We start from the raw sequence: 17,344 nt of genomic DNA, 5'->3' as shown, positions 1-17,344 counted from the left end.
TTGAGGAGACTAGAAGTCCAAATTCAGGGGGCCAGCTCCAGGGGAAGGATTCTCTCTCTGTCAGCTCTGAGAGAAAGTCCTCATTATCAATCTTTGCCTGGCCTAGGAGCTTCTCAGTGCGGGGACCCCAAGTCCAAAGGATGCACCCTGCTCCCAGCTCCTCTTTCTTGGTGGTTAGAGGTCCGTATCTCTCTGCTTGTTTCTCTCTCCTTTTATCTCTTGTAAGATAAAAGGTGATGCAGGCCACATCCCATGGAAACAGCCCTTACATTGGATCAGGGCTGTGACCTGAGTTAGGGTGTCACAACCCATCACAATCCTCTTTAACATAACCCAATTTTGCCTCATAGCCACAGGCAGAGATTGGGATTTACAACACACAGGAAAATTACATCAGATCATAAAATGGAGGACAACCACATAATACTAGAAATCATGGCCTTGACAAGTATTTTTTGGGAACACTATTCAATCCATGAAAACCACAATAAAAAATAATTAGGTCATTACAGACATCTTTAATCCTATTTGAAGTACTATTGATTCTCCATACGTAGCTGTTATATTTTTTGAGAACTTTAAAGACAGTTAAACTTTGGTTACATTTTCACAAAAATCAGCAAAATGTGTTGAAATGTTTACAGGTGGAGACTGTAGCAAAGATTGCAGACCATTACCTGAACATGGCCTGTAGATTTTTTTGTGTGTGAGTGGCCTTTTTTTTTAATCATAAATTTTTGTAAAAATGGCACGGTGGGGTGTCTGATCTCTTTAACTTCACAAGGAGGAAGCAGAATCAAGATCAACAGCCCAAGGCTGATTCCTATCAGGAGGAGGTCAGACATGCCTCCTCTCACCAATGTTTTTACCAATTCTGACACCAGCCATCCATCCCACGGCACTCTCAACTTCTCTGCTGGGTTCGACAACTCAGTGCAATGGCCACACAGAACTCACAGACCATACAGTTATGGAGTTTATTAGGGAAGTAACAGGTTATAATTCAGGATCAGGAAAGACTCAGAACAGAGTTCTTCAGGGAGGACAGCTTCTTGGCCGTGCCCACAAGCAGGCCTCTCTTTGGCCCTCATCCCCTCAGGCCTCTTAGGCAAGCCCAGCCTCTTCCGTGCTCATGTAAGTGTTACAAGGCTCTTCAGCTCCATGAATAAGTGCCCAGGGGCATCCCATTCTGCCAGTAAGTCTTGGTCTGAAGGCCATAAGCTCTCTTGTTCTGTGGGTCAGCAAACCTAGCTCAGTTGACAAGTGCCCAGAGGCACCCCATTCCGCCAGAAAGCCTCCTGCCTGAAGATGACCAGCTGCCTTTCTCCATCCGTCAGCACGCCCACTGAAACTGCCCTCCTCCATGGGCTGGGAAGCCCGCTGCCCCGTTTAGCACTGTTCTCCTTGTTCTGCTGCAATTATTTCTCTACTGCTGCTTCTTACCATCTTGCCCCATCTTCAGTGTTACAATTTTCTCTCTCTGTCGTCTGAGTCTAGGAAGTTCTCAGTGCAGGGACCCCAGGTCCAAAAGTTGCACTCCAGTCCTGGCTCTTCTTCTTCTTGATGGTGAGGTCCCCCCATCCACCTCTGGGATGGCTATTTTTAACCCTATCAGGATGACATAACTGACCAATTCCCTTGTTAGAGTGCCATACACCTTATTTGTATGGTCCCACCCCCACAAGGATGTTATGCACCTAATTTGCATTAACAAGCTATCCAGTCCGCTTAGTGGGCCACAGCACCTCATTTGCATAGTCCCACCCAGTCATTTTGTGGCAGTTCAAGACAAGGGAGGGAGGATGGAGGGAAGGAGGGAGAATGGATGGAGAGAAGAAAGGAGGGAGGAGGGAGGGAAGGATGATGGAGAAAGGGAGAGAGGGAGGGCAGAGGGAGAATGGAAGGAGGAAGGGAGGATGGATGGCAGAATGGAGGGAGAATGGAGGGAGGGAGGTTATAAATACAAATAGGTAAGTTACAAATACAAAAATAGAGAAAGGCCATAAAAAGTGATCCATCACACTAAAACTTTACTTTTCAAATCTTTTTGTGTTTGATGGGTGTTCTACTCAAAAAAGAATATACTTCAATACAGATTATAAACATTCTTCCAAGATTTTTCTACATTTTTGTGGTTTCACTTTTATTTTTAATTTGTATGTGCATTTTTTTCAAAATATGTAGTTAGGTACAAGGAAAAATTTTTATGAAAGACGGTAAACATTAGAAAGTACTTGTGCTGAGAGGCAGAATGTAATAGAAAGGGAATAAATATATTGCAGGTGGTATTGGAGAGGTAGGAGAGGGCAATAATATTTGGGACCTGCAGGCAATAGTAAAGATGTTGGCTTTAAATTTAAGTGCAACAGAAAGAAATCAAAACATCTAATTTAGTATGTAAATATGTATATAATGCTGTTTAGATTTTTTTATTATCAAAGTTTCCAACATATACAAAAATAGAGTGCAAAAATAAGCCCCCATTACCCAATTTCAGCAATTGCATTGGAGAATTTTATCCACAGCACTGAGAAAATCTATGTTTTTTGTTTTTTAATATTTGAACTGTTGTACAGAAAATGGATTGTTCAGCTAAGGGCTTCAGCAGGAAAACTAGTTATAAGAACCTTGTAGTAGTCTGGGGGAGAGGTAAGAGTGACTTAGGCTGGGTGACTAGCCATGGGAAGAGACCTCGAGGGCCTGCTGAATGAACAGGCATGGGATGGGAAAGGAAGAGAGGGGGGTCAAGGGTGACTTTTTGAGCAGCCGGGTGGACAGTTGTGCCATTACTGACATGAGAAAACTAGAATGTAACACACATGGTACATTTAGTCCCAACGATCTCTTGGAGTATGTGGACACTCATTTTGATGTAATTCATGTAAAGCCCCAGAAAGTGGAATGACAATGTGTTTGTGGTGTGAGGTCTGGTGTACCTTTGACAGGTGCAGCAGTGGTTAGTGTCAAGGATCTAATGTATGTGCAGAAGTGGACTTCATGGTGCAAAAGAGGGAGCTGAGGAGTATTTCTGTAGTTTTAAGTGTCTTAGGCTGGCTCTTTTCTTAGCTGGATAAAGAGGTGGACTTAGGTACACTTGTCTTGGAATGGTGTTAGCCTAAATGTCCAGTTTACACGAGAATTTTATAAACGGCGTGTTTCGTAATTAGCAGTTTGGAAATTGACTTAAAGTTATACCATGCATCATGTACTAATGTGAATTCCAGTTCTATTAAAATTATTTCACCCAAATCTTGTTGAATAAAATGTGATACATACCTCCACGAAATGGGATTCTAGGCTGCTGCAAAAAAGAAATGAGGAAAATCTCTGTAAATTCCATTGTGGGATAACCTCTAGAATGTATTACTAAATATGGAAAAAGTGCCAAGCAGTGTATACAATTATTTTATCTAAGAAAGAGGGGGGTACAAATTTTTATATATATTTGCTTGTAAAGAAAAAATAAAATTGATGAAATGTTAAAATGAAAGCAATGAAAATATTTCTCTGTAAGGTGAGGGATGAAAAGGGATGGAGAGAACAGGGATATAATCTAGATTTCTCTGAAAGAATTTATTAAAAGTTTTGATGTTGAAACTATGAAAATGTTTTATATAATTATGAAACAAGTAAAAATGAATAAAGCTATCCCTAAAAATTGAAAGCAAAATGAAACAAATGAACCTCATGTGTTTCAAATTAGTGGCTTAACTCAACAGAAAAGAATTATTTCAAGTGTCTGTAACACTTCAGTTTGACTGAATATCCTAGTGGGTTCCAGACCTCTATCACCAGTTTGTTGAAGTGTATATCATCGATGGTGTTGAATTGTGTCAAAAGCCTTTTCTGCATTAGCTGATTTGGTCATATTACTTTTCTTATTTAGTCTGTTTTTATGGTGGATTATATAAACAGCTTTTAAAATACTAAACATACCTTCAATACCTGGAATATATACAACTTGGTCGTAGTGTATACTTGTTTTTTGTAAATTCTGAATTCAATTTGCTAATACTTTGGGCAGTGTTTTTGGCTCCAAATTCACGAGAGATATTGGTCTGTACCTTTCTGCTCTTATTTTTTTATCTGGATTTGGTATTTGGATAATACTGGCTCCATAAAATAAGTTAGGAGGTATTCCTTCCTCTATTATTTTCTGTAAAATATTGTGTAAAATCAGTGTTAATTCTTTAAATGTTTGGTAGAATTCTCCAGTGATACTATCTTGGCCAGGAGATCTCTTTTTCAAAAGCTTTTTAGTTACAAATTAAATGCCTTCAGTAATTATACGACTAGTCAGATTATGTATTTCAACTTGGTACACATTTGGCAGTTTGTGGTTTTCCAGGAATTGGCGCATTTCTTCTAAGCTTTCAAATTTACAAGTATACTATTATATCCCTTTATCCTTTTGATGGCTATAATATCTGTAGTCATATTCCCTGATATTGGTGAATTGTGTCTGTTGGTTGGTTGTGTTGCTCATTTACTCTATATCTGCTGATTTTCAGTCACTTTTTGCTCCATGTTTTTGAAGGTTGTTTCTTTGTTGCACACACATTTAGAATTGTGAAACCTTCTTGGTCCTTTAATCCTTTTATCATAATGTAATGCCCTTCTTCATTCCTACCAATTGCTCTGAAGTCTACTTTAAATATTAATACAGTTTTTTCTGCCTTTTTAAGTTAATGTTTCGCTGCTATATTTGATTCATCCTTTTACTTTCAAACTACTTATACTAAGTTTGAGGTGAATTTACAACTAAAGGCATATAGTTCGGTCCTGCTTTTTATCCATTCTGCTAATCTTTGTCTTTTAATTGTTGTATTTAGAGAATTTACAATTATATGGATTATAATTATGTTAGGATTTAAACCTGCCAATTTTATTTTTGTTGTTGATTCTTTTGTTTCTTGTTCCTTTCTCTTTTGGGTTACTTGAACATTTATTAGAATTCCATTTTTATTTCTATACAGTGGTTTTGAGCCTACTGCTTTGTATAACTTTCTAGTGGTTGCTCTAGAATTCACAATATACATATGTGACTTTTTCGTAATCTACTGTTATCATTTTACCATTTAAATGAAGTATTGAAACTTCACTTTCTCTAAGGACCCAGTACCCTTCTGGTTTTTAAATATGCTCATCTTAAGTGTTTCCTCTAAATACACTGAGCTCCACATCGATTAAAATTTAATTTTTGATCCAACCATCAAGTATGATTTAAGAAACTCATGAGGATAGTCTATTTTTTTTAACATCTATTTTCACACATTATCTTATTATTCTTTGCGTTCTGATGTTCCAGTCCTTCTTTTGTTATCATTTCTTTTCTGACTGGAGAACTTCCTTTAGCTATTTTTCAAGGGTAGGTGAAAAGGTAAAACAATCAAATTCACTCCTCTCACTTCACTGACACCAAACTGTAAAAATCAATCAAATCAATACAAAAAAAAAAAATCTGTTGTCAATTCTGTTCCCCGCTATTCTGACAACAGCTGCCCATGTAGCACTTCTTCTGACCTTAACCAATTGATGTTAGATCAGATCTCACAAGTCAAAGGGCACCATCCTCCAGACCACCAAGTTGGCTTAAAACCTCAGACACCAGCCACAAGCTTGGGAGTTCCCAGGGCTCCCCTCATTCCTCAACTGCTGGCTACAAATTTGGGGTTTCCCAACTTCACCTTGAGAATGCCAGCTGCAAACTTGGGTACCCCCTGAACTCCCTCACTCTGATCTACTAGCTACAATTTTAGAGGTTCCCTTTACTTCCTTAGGATAAAAGCCTTAAGATCAGGGGTTGCCAGGCCACTTCTCTTCTGACCTCCAGGTTCCTACTACTTCAGATTTGATAATTGGCTAGAACAACTCAAAGAACTCACAGATCATGCTATACTTATGGTTACAGTTTTATTATAGGAAATAAAATACAAATGTAGAGACACATAGGGAAGGTCTGAGAGGGTTCTGATATGGAGACCCTAAAAATTATTATGAGGTGTCTGACCTAAGAGAAGCTGGAAGTGGGATCCAGGTTTGGAATTCACTCTGTGTAGAAAACCTGTAGAACCAGGGGCAGGACCAAGATGGCTGACTAGGCAGAAGCTTCCACTGAACCCTCTTGAACAAAGACTTGAAAAAACATGTGAATCAATTACATACATGACAATCTACAAACCCTGACCATCAAACACAGAACTAAGGAATCGACCTGAGTGACAGGGGAGCAAAAGACCACACTCTAAAGCAGCTGCCAGTTCTGGAGCTGAGCATGCCACGCCCCAGCCCCGAGCCTTTGGTGCAGTGTTTTGGTGCTAGAGCTGTGGGGCTGATCATGGCTTCCTGAGACAAGGCAAGCATTGGACACAGCCCTAACCCCCTGGGCCAATCTCTGCAGGGTCCCAGCCAGCACACCCAGGCTACACAGTGACATGGCTGACAGTGGAATGAGAGACTGCGCAGAAGCAGTGACTGGCTCTGAAGCCTGGAGCACAGTGCCCCATCTCTGATCCCTTGGTGCTGGGTTTTGGAGCAAGTGCGGAGGGGCTGATAGTGGCTTCCTGAGACAAGGCGAGCACAGGACGCAGCCCTAACCCCCAGGGGCAATCACCATGGGAACCCAGCCAGTGCTCACAGGCTACAAACCAACCTGAGTGACAAGGGAGCGAGAGACCACGCAGAAGCAGCCCTCAGCCCTGATCCCTTGGTGTTGGGCTTTGGAGCGAGTGTGGTGAGACAAGGCAAGCATGGGACACAGCCCTAACCCCCAGGGCAATCTTGGCAAGGACCCAAGCCAGCAGCACACAGGCTACACACCCTTCTGGAATCTCAGATAAAACAGCCTTTACCAAACAAGATAAGTGATTTTGTCTATTTTACCAGGCTACTCTTTCCTATCTATCTGATCCCTACCCACCCACCCACCCGCCCCCCCCTCCCGCCCCAGCCAGCTTCCTTAACATTTGAATTCCCTGGGCCAGAGAGAGAAGCGCTCTTTGTTTTTTGTTTTTTCTCTCTAACCCATTCTCCTGGCCTGGAAAAAGCAACAATTAACAATCAGGGGAAAAATCCTTTCCTGACTTCCCTAAACTGAAATAACAGTACAGAAGCATATCCATCCAGGCATAAGAGATCCACAGTCTTTGGCTTTCACCGCTACAGGGAACCAGGTGGCTATTATAATGCAAAGGCAATTCTGATAGAGATCTGACTATAATTGTTTTAGCTGAGCAAAGGAAAGGGAAGTTTTGGAGGTCAGATACCTCTGTACCTATTTAACAGAGTCCTCACTGATCCACTCCAGGGAACTGAGGGCTGAGGCTCCACCCACACCACCTAGCCACCTGCTAAAGGGGTCTGCTACATAGCCCACCCACCAGAACACTCTAGAGAACTGAGAAGCTCCTTCCTCACTGGCACTTGGGGGAAGGCTGTCAGCACCCTGCCCTCCTCCTCAGAGTGTGACCTCCTGCCACTACTAGAAACCGGTGCATACAACCATCACCACTACTCTTCTAAGATAGTAGGTGAGAGCCTACACTGCACGCTAGGTGACCCACTATCAGGACACCTAAGCTGATTCTATTCAAGAATGCTGAATGGGCACACAGGCTCGCATACCTGGTAACAGCTCAAACCAGCTGGTAACAGGACATAAGTGATTCAAAGACTCCAAAGATCAAGTTAGCACACTCTAGTAGCCCATCTGTGTATATTGAAACAAAACAAAACAAGAAGATAAGACTCAGTGAGCAAATATAAAAGGATAGATTTGACACATCGAACACTAATGACTGAAGATGACACGAATTGTGGAATGACATCAAGGACATCATACATAAAAAAAAAGAGGTCATTAAACAGACAGGAAAGAAAAAAAAAAAAAGGCCAAAATGAATGTCAGAAGAGGCTTTGAAACTTGCTCCTGAACATCGAGTAGCTAAAGCAAAAGGAAGAAATGATAAAGTAAAACAGTTGAATAGAAGATTTCAAAGGGCAGCTCAAGAAGACTAAGTTAAATATTATAATGACATGTGCGGAGACCTGTAGCTGAAAAATCAAAAGGGAAGAACATGCTCTGCATTTCTGAAGCTGAAAGAACTGAAGAAAAAATTCAGGCCTTCAGTTGCAATAGTGAAGGATTCTATGGGGAAAATATTAAACGATGCAGGAAGCAGCAAAAAAAGACAGAAGGAATACACAGTCACTATACCAAAAAGAATTGGTCGATGTTCAACCATTTCAGGAGGTACCATATGAGCAGAAACCAGTGGTACTGAAGGAAGAAGTCCAAGCTGCAACGAAGGCATTGGCTAAACACAAGGCTCCACGAATTGGCAGAATACCAATTGGATGTTTCAACAAATGGATTTAATGCTGAAAGTGCTCACTTGTCTACGCCAAGAAATTTGAAAGACAACTACCTGGCCAACTGGCTGGAAGAGATCTATATTTATGCCTATTTCCAAGACAGGTGATACCACTGAGTTTGGAAATTATCAAACAATATAATTAACATCACACATAAGTAAAATTTTGCTGAAGATTGTTCATAAGCAGCTGCAGCATTATATTGACAGAAAGTTGCGGAAATTCAAGCTGGATTCAGGAGAGGAACCAAGGATATCATTGCTGATGTCAGGTGGATCCTGGCTGAAAGCAGAGAATACCAGGAGGATGTTTACCTGTGTTTTATTGACTATGCAAAGGCATTCGAGTGTGTGGATCATAACAAATTATGCATAACATGGTGAAGAAGGGGAATTCCAGAACACTTAATTTTGCTCATGAGGAGCCTGTACATAGATCAAGAGGAAGTCTTTCAAACAGAACAAGGGGATACTGCATGGTTTAAAGTCAGGAAAGATGTGTATCAGGGTTGTATTTTTTCACCATATTTATTCAATATGTATGCTGAGCATATAATCCAAGAAGCTGGACTGTATGAAGAAGAACACAGCATCAGGATGGAGGAAGACTCATTGTCAATCTGTGTTATGCAGATGACACAACCTTTCTTGCTGAAAGTGAAGAGGACTTGGAGCACTTACTGATGAAGATCAAAGACCACAGCATTCAGTATGGATTACACTTCGACATAAAGAAAACAAAAATCTTCACAACTGAACCAATAAGCAACATCATGATAAACAGAGACAAGACTGAAGTTGTCAAGGATTTCATTTTCCTTGGATCCGCAATTAACACCCATGGAAGCAGGAGTCAAGGAATCAAAAGATGCATTGCGTTGGGCAAATCTGCTGCAAAAGACCTCTTTAAAATGTTGAAGAGCAAAGATGTCACCTTGAAGACTAGGGTGTGCTTGATGCAAACCATGGTGTTTTCAATCACTCTCTATGCATGTGAAAGCTGGAAGATGAACAAAGAAGACCAGAGAAGAATTGACACCTTTGAATTGTGGCTCTGGAGAAAAATATTGAATACACCATGGACTGCCAAAAGAACTCACAAATCTGTCTTGGAAGAGGTACAACCAGAATGCTCCTTAGAAGTAAGGATGCCGAGACTATGTCTCACATACTTTGGACATGTTGTTAAGAGGGATCCTTCCCTGGAGAAAGACATCATGCTTGGTAGAGGGTCAGCGAAACAGAGGAAGACCCTCAATGAGATGGATTTACACAGTGGCTGGAACAATGGGCTTAAGCATAACAACAATAGTGAGGATGGTGCAGGACTGGGCAGTTTTTCATTCTGTTTTACACCAGGTCACTATGAGTTGGAACCAACCGAATGGCACCTAACAACAACAACAACATTGTTGGAAGAAGGAAGTTCTGGTGGCACAATGGTTAAGCATTCGGCTGCTAACCGAAAGGGTTTGGTTTGAATCCACCAGACGCTCCACAGAAGAAAGATGTGGCAGTCTGCTTCTGTAAAGATTTACAGCCTTGGAAATCCTATCGGCCAGGTCTACTCTGTCCTGCAGGGTCGCCATAAGTCAGAATTGACTCGACAGCAATGGGTTTGGTTTTTTGATTTGGGGTTTATTGTTGGAAAATCTCTACTAAAAAGAGAATATTTATAATTTCCATTGTAATCACAGCATAACTGATATCCCAATGTCTACATCTCAGGGTTCAAGGAAATAATAAAGTACCCCACCTAGGTGCTGGGAGACTGGCAGCTACACATTCAGTGAACCTCCTAAGCTGTGGTCCTACACACTAGCCATATACAAAGTATTAGTCCCTTGGGAGTCCAGATTGGATTGGTGACTCTCTACCTTCTCTACAGGTGGCTTCACAAACGCTACCAGCAGGTCCTGGCTCTGGAATTTGCTGTAGAGGAGATCAACAAGAATCCTAATCTTTTGCCCAACATTTCTCTGGGATTTCACATCTACAATGACTTCCACTGTGATAGCAGGACCTTGGAGAGCTCCCTGAGGTGGCTGTCTGGAGGGGATAGAATCATGCCCAATTACAACTGTCATAGGCAGTACAAGCCTGTGGCTATCATTGGAGGTGACACATCATATTTGTCTGTCCAGATGGGCACACTATTTGAGCTCTACAAGTTCCCACAGGTGATGGCAGTTCAGAGCCTCTAACATGTGAAACAGAGGAACTATATCGATACATTTCTGGTTACAATGTATACATAGTTAAGACATGATCATGATCATAGGTCTACCTCTTTGAGGGAGAGTTTGGGAAGGATAGAGGTAAAAATAAAAATTAAAAAAAAATGGAAGCAAAAATATACGCCTACTTCTCACTTATCGACTATCTCATTATTCAACATTTCACATTTATGACAATAGTAAAAAATCTACTATCTGACTATTTTGCTCATCTGCCACTAACGAACACTGCACTGCAAGTCAAGAGTAATGCAGGCTTGATGGTTAAGGTTATGTGTCAACTTGACTGGGCCATGATTCTCAGTGGGTTTGGCAGTTATATATCGATGCAATTAGGCAGTGATGTAGTGACATAATTTGGCAGTTATGTGATGATATAGTCAACCACCATTTTGTGAGCTGATGTGGTCATCCTCCATTTTTGCAAAACACCAATTTTTACATGACAACCTGGAATTTGGAACCTAACCATGTGATAAGTAAGGAGTGGGTATATCAAGTAAAGCTGCCCCATTTTCACATGATCTGTAACATCAGGTTACCAGCTACATCATCTGTTTCCCAGCACTTAAGTTCCACTTAAGCACTTAAGGAAAGGTAGAGGCCAGGACTTGGGGTTAACTTAAATCCTTTTCTTTAATGAAAATGACGGCAGTAATTGAATGAGAATGCTAAAAGATTTTTTATTTTTTCGGAGAAAGAGCCAATGCGGGATGTCTTTTCCTTCTTTACAATCGATTTCTGCTTATTTAAAACCCAAAATGACTTTCGTTTCTTCCCCATTCAGATCATCTATGGTTCCTTTGATCCCATTCTTAGTAACAAAGTACAGTATTCATTCCTTTATTGAGTGTTCTCCGAAGACTCCTCCTTGCTCCAGGGCATGGTCCAGTTGATGCTGCATTTTGGATGGTTCTGGGTGGGACTTGTTGCCTCAGATGACTTGAGAGGCAACAGTTTTATCTCAGATTTGAGAGGGGAAATGGTCACAAATGGCGTCTGTGTAGCTTTTTCAGAAAAGATCTCCATCAGTGAGAGACAACATGAGGAGGCCTTTGATAGTCCTTTGCCCAAGTTCACTGAATCGTCAGCTACGGTGATTGTCATTTATGGTGATACAGAGTCCCTCATGATCCTGAGATACTCAAAGCCTATTACTTCAATGCCTACAAAAGTGTGGATCACCTCCTCTCACTGGGATGTGACTGTGAGGCCTCTGTTTCATTATGGTTATCCCTTTCATGGGTCTCTGATATTCTGCCATCATCTAGGTCATATTCCTGGATTTGAAATGTTCCACAGGAGAGTGAAGCCTTCTAACTATCCAGAGAACATTTTTCTGAAGAGTTTCTGGCACTCAGCTTTTGAGTGCTCAGAGAGGCCTGCTCTGAAGGAACCAGGACAGTGCTTTCCAAATGCCTCCTTGGACAGGTTTCCTCTGTGATATTTTTTAAGTGACCACATCTTTGAGTAGTTACATTATGTACAATGCTGCGTATGCTGTGGCCTGGGCCCTGTACAACATGTTCCTAATCAGACCAGAAGTAGCATCAATAAGAGCTGGAGGCAACCCAGTGCCTCATCACTTGAAGGTAAGTTTTCTTCTGAAACAGAGTCCCCACGCGTCAGACCTAGTGGGCTGAGAGCTAGGGAGGCTTTAGTTCTTTTGCTTTGTCTTGAAAATGCCAGGTTTCTCTTTTAAAACTAATCTACTCAACCTTAGCCTTGACTTTCTTGCCCCACCCAGTAGTTCAGGAAAGATGCTTGTTTCCTTGATGAATAACAGAACTTTTTCCCCCATAGTACATGATACATACGTATATAGATACATATGAGCAGTGAGATGTAATTTCAATTCTGTCTCAGCTGGTCATTTTGACATGATCATTAAAGTAGAAGATGGCTATATTTTCCAGAAGCTGTGTGGCTTATATCTCACACCTACTGTACTTAGAGTTAGGTTCAGTGAAACCTTAGCAATATCCACATGAAGCTGTAGATAGAAAAATATATATATCCTCACCTTGTTGATTTTCTTTTAGAGAGGAAGTACATGATATCTCATACATCAGGACAAGACTTTCAAAGACTCCCTTCATGAAGAAAATTACAGATTTGCTTTAGCTCTGAGGTAATTCTGATACCAAACAAAAAACTCTAGTTTTATATTTCTAATGCATCCCAGGCAACTGGAATAAGAGTTTCTCCTTGGTCATCAGGATTTGTACTTCATTGGTTTCAATTCCTAATTTATTTTACATTCCTGAGTGAGCACCTGCTTTACCTATCCTAGAGATTTGGTCTGAGCACACCCAGTGATGCGCCTACATCAGGCATTGGTGATTCATTCTTTTAGGTTTGAGTATACTGTGGTTTAGTGGACACCTACAATAGTGTATCCCCAATGGCTGTATCGGTAGAGTTTGATTGCACTTGGTACATCGGAGGACAACATACCAACCTGAACCAATAAAAGTCCCTCCGACAAGAATTTCAAATTAGAATTGAGACTCCCATCAGTCAGACTGAACTTTGTAATGAAGGAGGTGTAAACACAGGAGCTAAGTACATCCAAAATCTAGCATGTAGCTTGGGAAGCAAAAAAATAAAAGAGTCAAGTTGTAGAGAAAAAGAAAAATTGTAGACAAATTAGAAAAAAAATAGAGATAAGAGATGAGCAGAGAGAATATTGATGGAATTTGCAATCCTGGTTCGTATTTCTTATGAAGTCTCTGACTATGGACCTATGAGACACTCTGTCTAACTTATAGTAGGGTACCCTTTTTGTTTAAGCAAGATCAAGAGAATTTCAGCCAAAAGAAAGATAATTGGGTTAGAAAACACCATAAATCATTCATTCCCAAAAGATTAAGTGATCACCTCTCTTTGTTCCCCACATTCTAAGGACATCATGCTTGGTAAGGCAGAGGGTCAGTGAAAAAAAAGGAAGACCCTCAATGAGCTGTATTGATACAGTGGCTGCAACAATGGGTTTAAGGATAACAACAATTGTGAGAATAGCTGGCATGGATTGAATTGTGTCCCCCAAAAGTATGTGTCAACTTGGTTAGGCCATAATTCCCAATACTGTGTGGTTGTACTCCATTTTATGATAGTAATTTTAGCTAAAGAGGATTAGTGTGGGATTACAACACCCCCCTCACTCAGGTCACCTCCCTGATCTGAAGTAAAGGGAGTTTTCCTGGGATGTGGCCTACACCACCTTTCATCTCTCAAGAGATAAAATGGAAAGAGAAGCAAGCAGAGTTGGGGACCTCATACCACCGAGAAAGCAGCACCAGGAGCAAAGCACATCCTCTGCACCCAGGGTAGCTGCACCTGAGAAGTTCCTTGACCATGAGAAGATTGAAAAGAACCTTCTTCCAGAGCCAACAGAGAGAGAAAACCATCCACTGGAGCTGACGCCTAGAATTTGGACTTTTAGCCTACTTTACGGTGAGGAAATAAATTTCTCTTTGTTAAAGCCATCCACTTGTGGTATTTCTGTTATAGCAGCTCTAGACGACTAGGACAATGGCACAGGACTGGGCAGTGTTTGGTTCTGTTATGCATAGAGTCGCTATGAGTCAGAACCCTCAACGGCACCTAACAAAAACATTCTAAGCATTGAGCATAGGGCAGAAAATTCTAGCAGTGGAAAGGAGTGAGGATTTAAAGGATATGAATTGGTTTTCTTAGATATGCTACTAAAAATATGCTGGATATTAGATAAGTCACTAATATTCTGAATCTCAATTTCCTCACATTATGGTCTTGACTTAGATGATCTCTTAGAACCACTTCCTTCATTAAAGTCTTAAGACTCCTCGGTTAAGCGAGCTTACAATTTGAGTTTGCCTTCAGATAATGTCTTCCAGCCCTAAGGCTGAACCCCAATCATGGAATCATTGTATAAGGCCTACAAGATTCCAACACTAGGTCACCTAAGGAACCTTCCTGGTGAAGTGATCCCCTGAGTCTCTAAAATTTCCCATAGGGACCCTTGGATCTAAGCCATCTAGAGATAATACTGCTGCTATCCTTCACCCTCCAGAAAATCCATAATCAATATTTTTATTTCCAATCAATTCCATGCTTTTCTGAAGAACATCACTTTCAGGAACAGAATGGGTGACCTCATGTTTACAAATGAGGCAAAAAAAAAAAGAAATGAGGCAAAATATGATATTTTGAACTGTGACTTTCTTCAATAATACTGAAGTTATGGTGGTGAAAGTGGGACATTTTATCCCCAGAGCACCACTGGATCAAGAGTTCACATCCATGAAGAGATGATAGAATGGACACGGATTTATGGCAAGAAGGTTAGAACTACAAATATAAGTTGTTAAAAAAGGAAGTGGAGTAAATCTAATGATAACTTTCTGTCCCTTTGGCTTAGTGTGTGGGCTACTTATACAAAGGAAACAATGTTTCCTCTCTTTAAAAAAAAACCTGTTGATATGAAAATCATAAAATCATTGTTCAAATATAAGTTCCAAAATATTACAGTATTTGGAACCACCTGTTATAACAAAATACTAAACAAATTTGAACAGTAGTACAAAGATTGTGTCTGTGTGTAAGCAAGTAAATTATTAAAAAATTATTAAAGTCCTTGTAAAATTGGCTTGTGGGTCCTTGAGGAAACATCCCGGGATTGTAAAACTGGAAAGGAGGGCTTATTTAGACTTTAAAATAATTTGCATACATTTAGAAGAGGCAGAAAAAGAAGTTACAATCTCAAGTTTCCTAAAGTAAATGTTCTAAGAAAAAGGAGGGGGAAGAGTCTCTACCTTTCTTTTCAAACTAGAGAATAAAGGCTTTCATTCTTTTCTTCCTTCCTCCCTTCCCTCCCTCCCTCCCTCTTTCCCTCTTTCCCTCCCTCCCTCTTTCCTTCTGATTCACATTTGCCCATATAACATGTCAGTGAACGACCATGAAAGCACCAGGAAAATTGATTTTGGGGTTAAAAATAAATTTTGAAGAGTAGACAAATTAGCAAATAATGCAGTTTGCAAATAATGAGACCCAACACCCACATTGATATTTTTCTGACTTCTCTAATTTTCATCTATAATTTAAACCCCACATAAACTCTCATTTCCTATTGCTGGTCAGACTCCCATCTCTGCGTGTTCTTAGAGATGTGGCTCTGGATTCAGGAAAACTCTTTGGGAATGGGCGCCTATCTGCTGCTTTGGCTGAGTTGTCTATTTTTGTCGGGACCAGTTCTTGCTGAGGGTATCCTGACTTATAAAACTTAGGGAAGAACAGACCATGGGACAGACCACATAGTATGTCAGACAGAGAGAATAGAGAGGCTGGTATCAGAATAACTTGGGAAATGTGGTATGTGTGAGATGAAATAGTCCTTGTCTCATCTCACAAGATGTAGCAAATCAATAAACTTCCTTTAAAAGTGTTTTAGAAAAACCTAAACTGACATCATTTTTAAAGTCTAAATATGGTAAAAGACTGAATGCTTTCCCTCTAAGATCAGGAACAATGCAAGGATGTCCACTCTCATTCAACACAGTACCCGAAGTTCTAGTAGCTGCAATAAGGCAATAATAAGAAAAAGCACACAAATTACAAAGAAAAAATAAAACTGTCCCAATTTTCAAATGATATGATAGTTTACATATGAAATCTTAAGGAACATACAATACCTCATAAAACTAATAAGTGAGATCAGCAAGTTTGCAAGGTATAAGACCAATGCACAAAAAAAATCAAATCTGTATATACTAACAATAAATATGAGGAAACCAAAATTAAAAACACAGTATAATTTACAATCATCCCAAAGAAAATGAGTTACTTCAGTAAATTTTCAAAAAAAATGTACAGAATCTGTATGCTCAAAATTATAAAATTCTGATGAGAGAAATCAAAGACCAAAAAAAAAAAAAAAAGGAAACATACCATGTTCGTGGTTTAGAAGACTCAACATAGTAAAGATGTTAATTCTCCCCAAATTTTTCTATAGACTTAATGGAATTCCTGTAATAATCCCTCTACCTCACCCAAAAAAAGGAAAGAAACCATTGCCATAGAGTTGATTCCAACTCATAGCAACCCTATAGGACACAGTAGAACTGCCCCATAGGATTTCCAAGAGTGGCTGGTGGATTCGAACTGCCGACCTTATGATTAGCAGCCAATCTCTTAATCACTGTGCCCCAGCAAGTTTTATTTGTACACACAGATAAACTTATGCTAAATGTGATGTGAAAAGGTACAGACGAGTTAATTCTAAATTTGATGTGGAAAGGCACAAGCTCTAGAATAACTAAAACAATCTTGAAAAAGAATAAAGTGGCAGGAGTGACTACCCAATACTGACTCTTACTATATAGCTACAGTAACAAAAACACTGTGGTATTGACAGAGGAACAGGCACACAGATCAACAGAACAGGATAGAGAACCCAGAAATATGCCTGACTTGTATATTTCCAAAAGGTTACATACTTTAGGATTCTACTTATATAATATTTTTGAAACGACCAATTTAGTGAACTGGAAAACAGTTTAGTAGTAGCCAGGAGTTAAGAAAGTGTAGGGGAAAGAGGGATGTAGGCATGATTATAAAAGAGCAACATGAGGAATCCTTGTGGTTATGGAAATGTTCTGTAAAATGACTAACAATGTAACTATCCTGGTTGTGATATTGTACTAGAGTTAGGAGAAACTGGGTGAAGGGTACACAGGCTCTCTCTACTATTTCTTA

Source organism: Loxodonta africana, chromosome 2, assembly GCF_030014295.1.
Source record: "Loxodonta africana isolate mLoxAfr1 chromosome 2, mLoxAfr1.hap2, whole genome shotgun sequence".
In the NCBI taxonomy this organism is placed as follows: Eukaryota; Metazoa; Chordata; class Mammalia; order Proboscidea; family Elephantidae; genus Loxodonta; species Loxodonta africana.
This window is presented reverse-complemented; position numbering follows the sequence as displayed.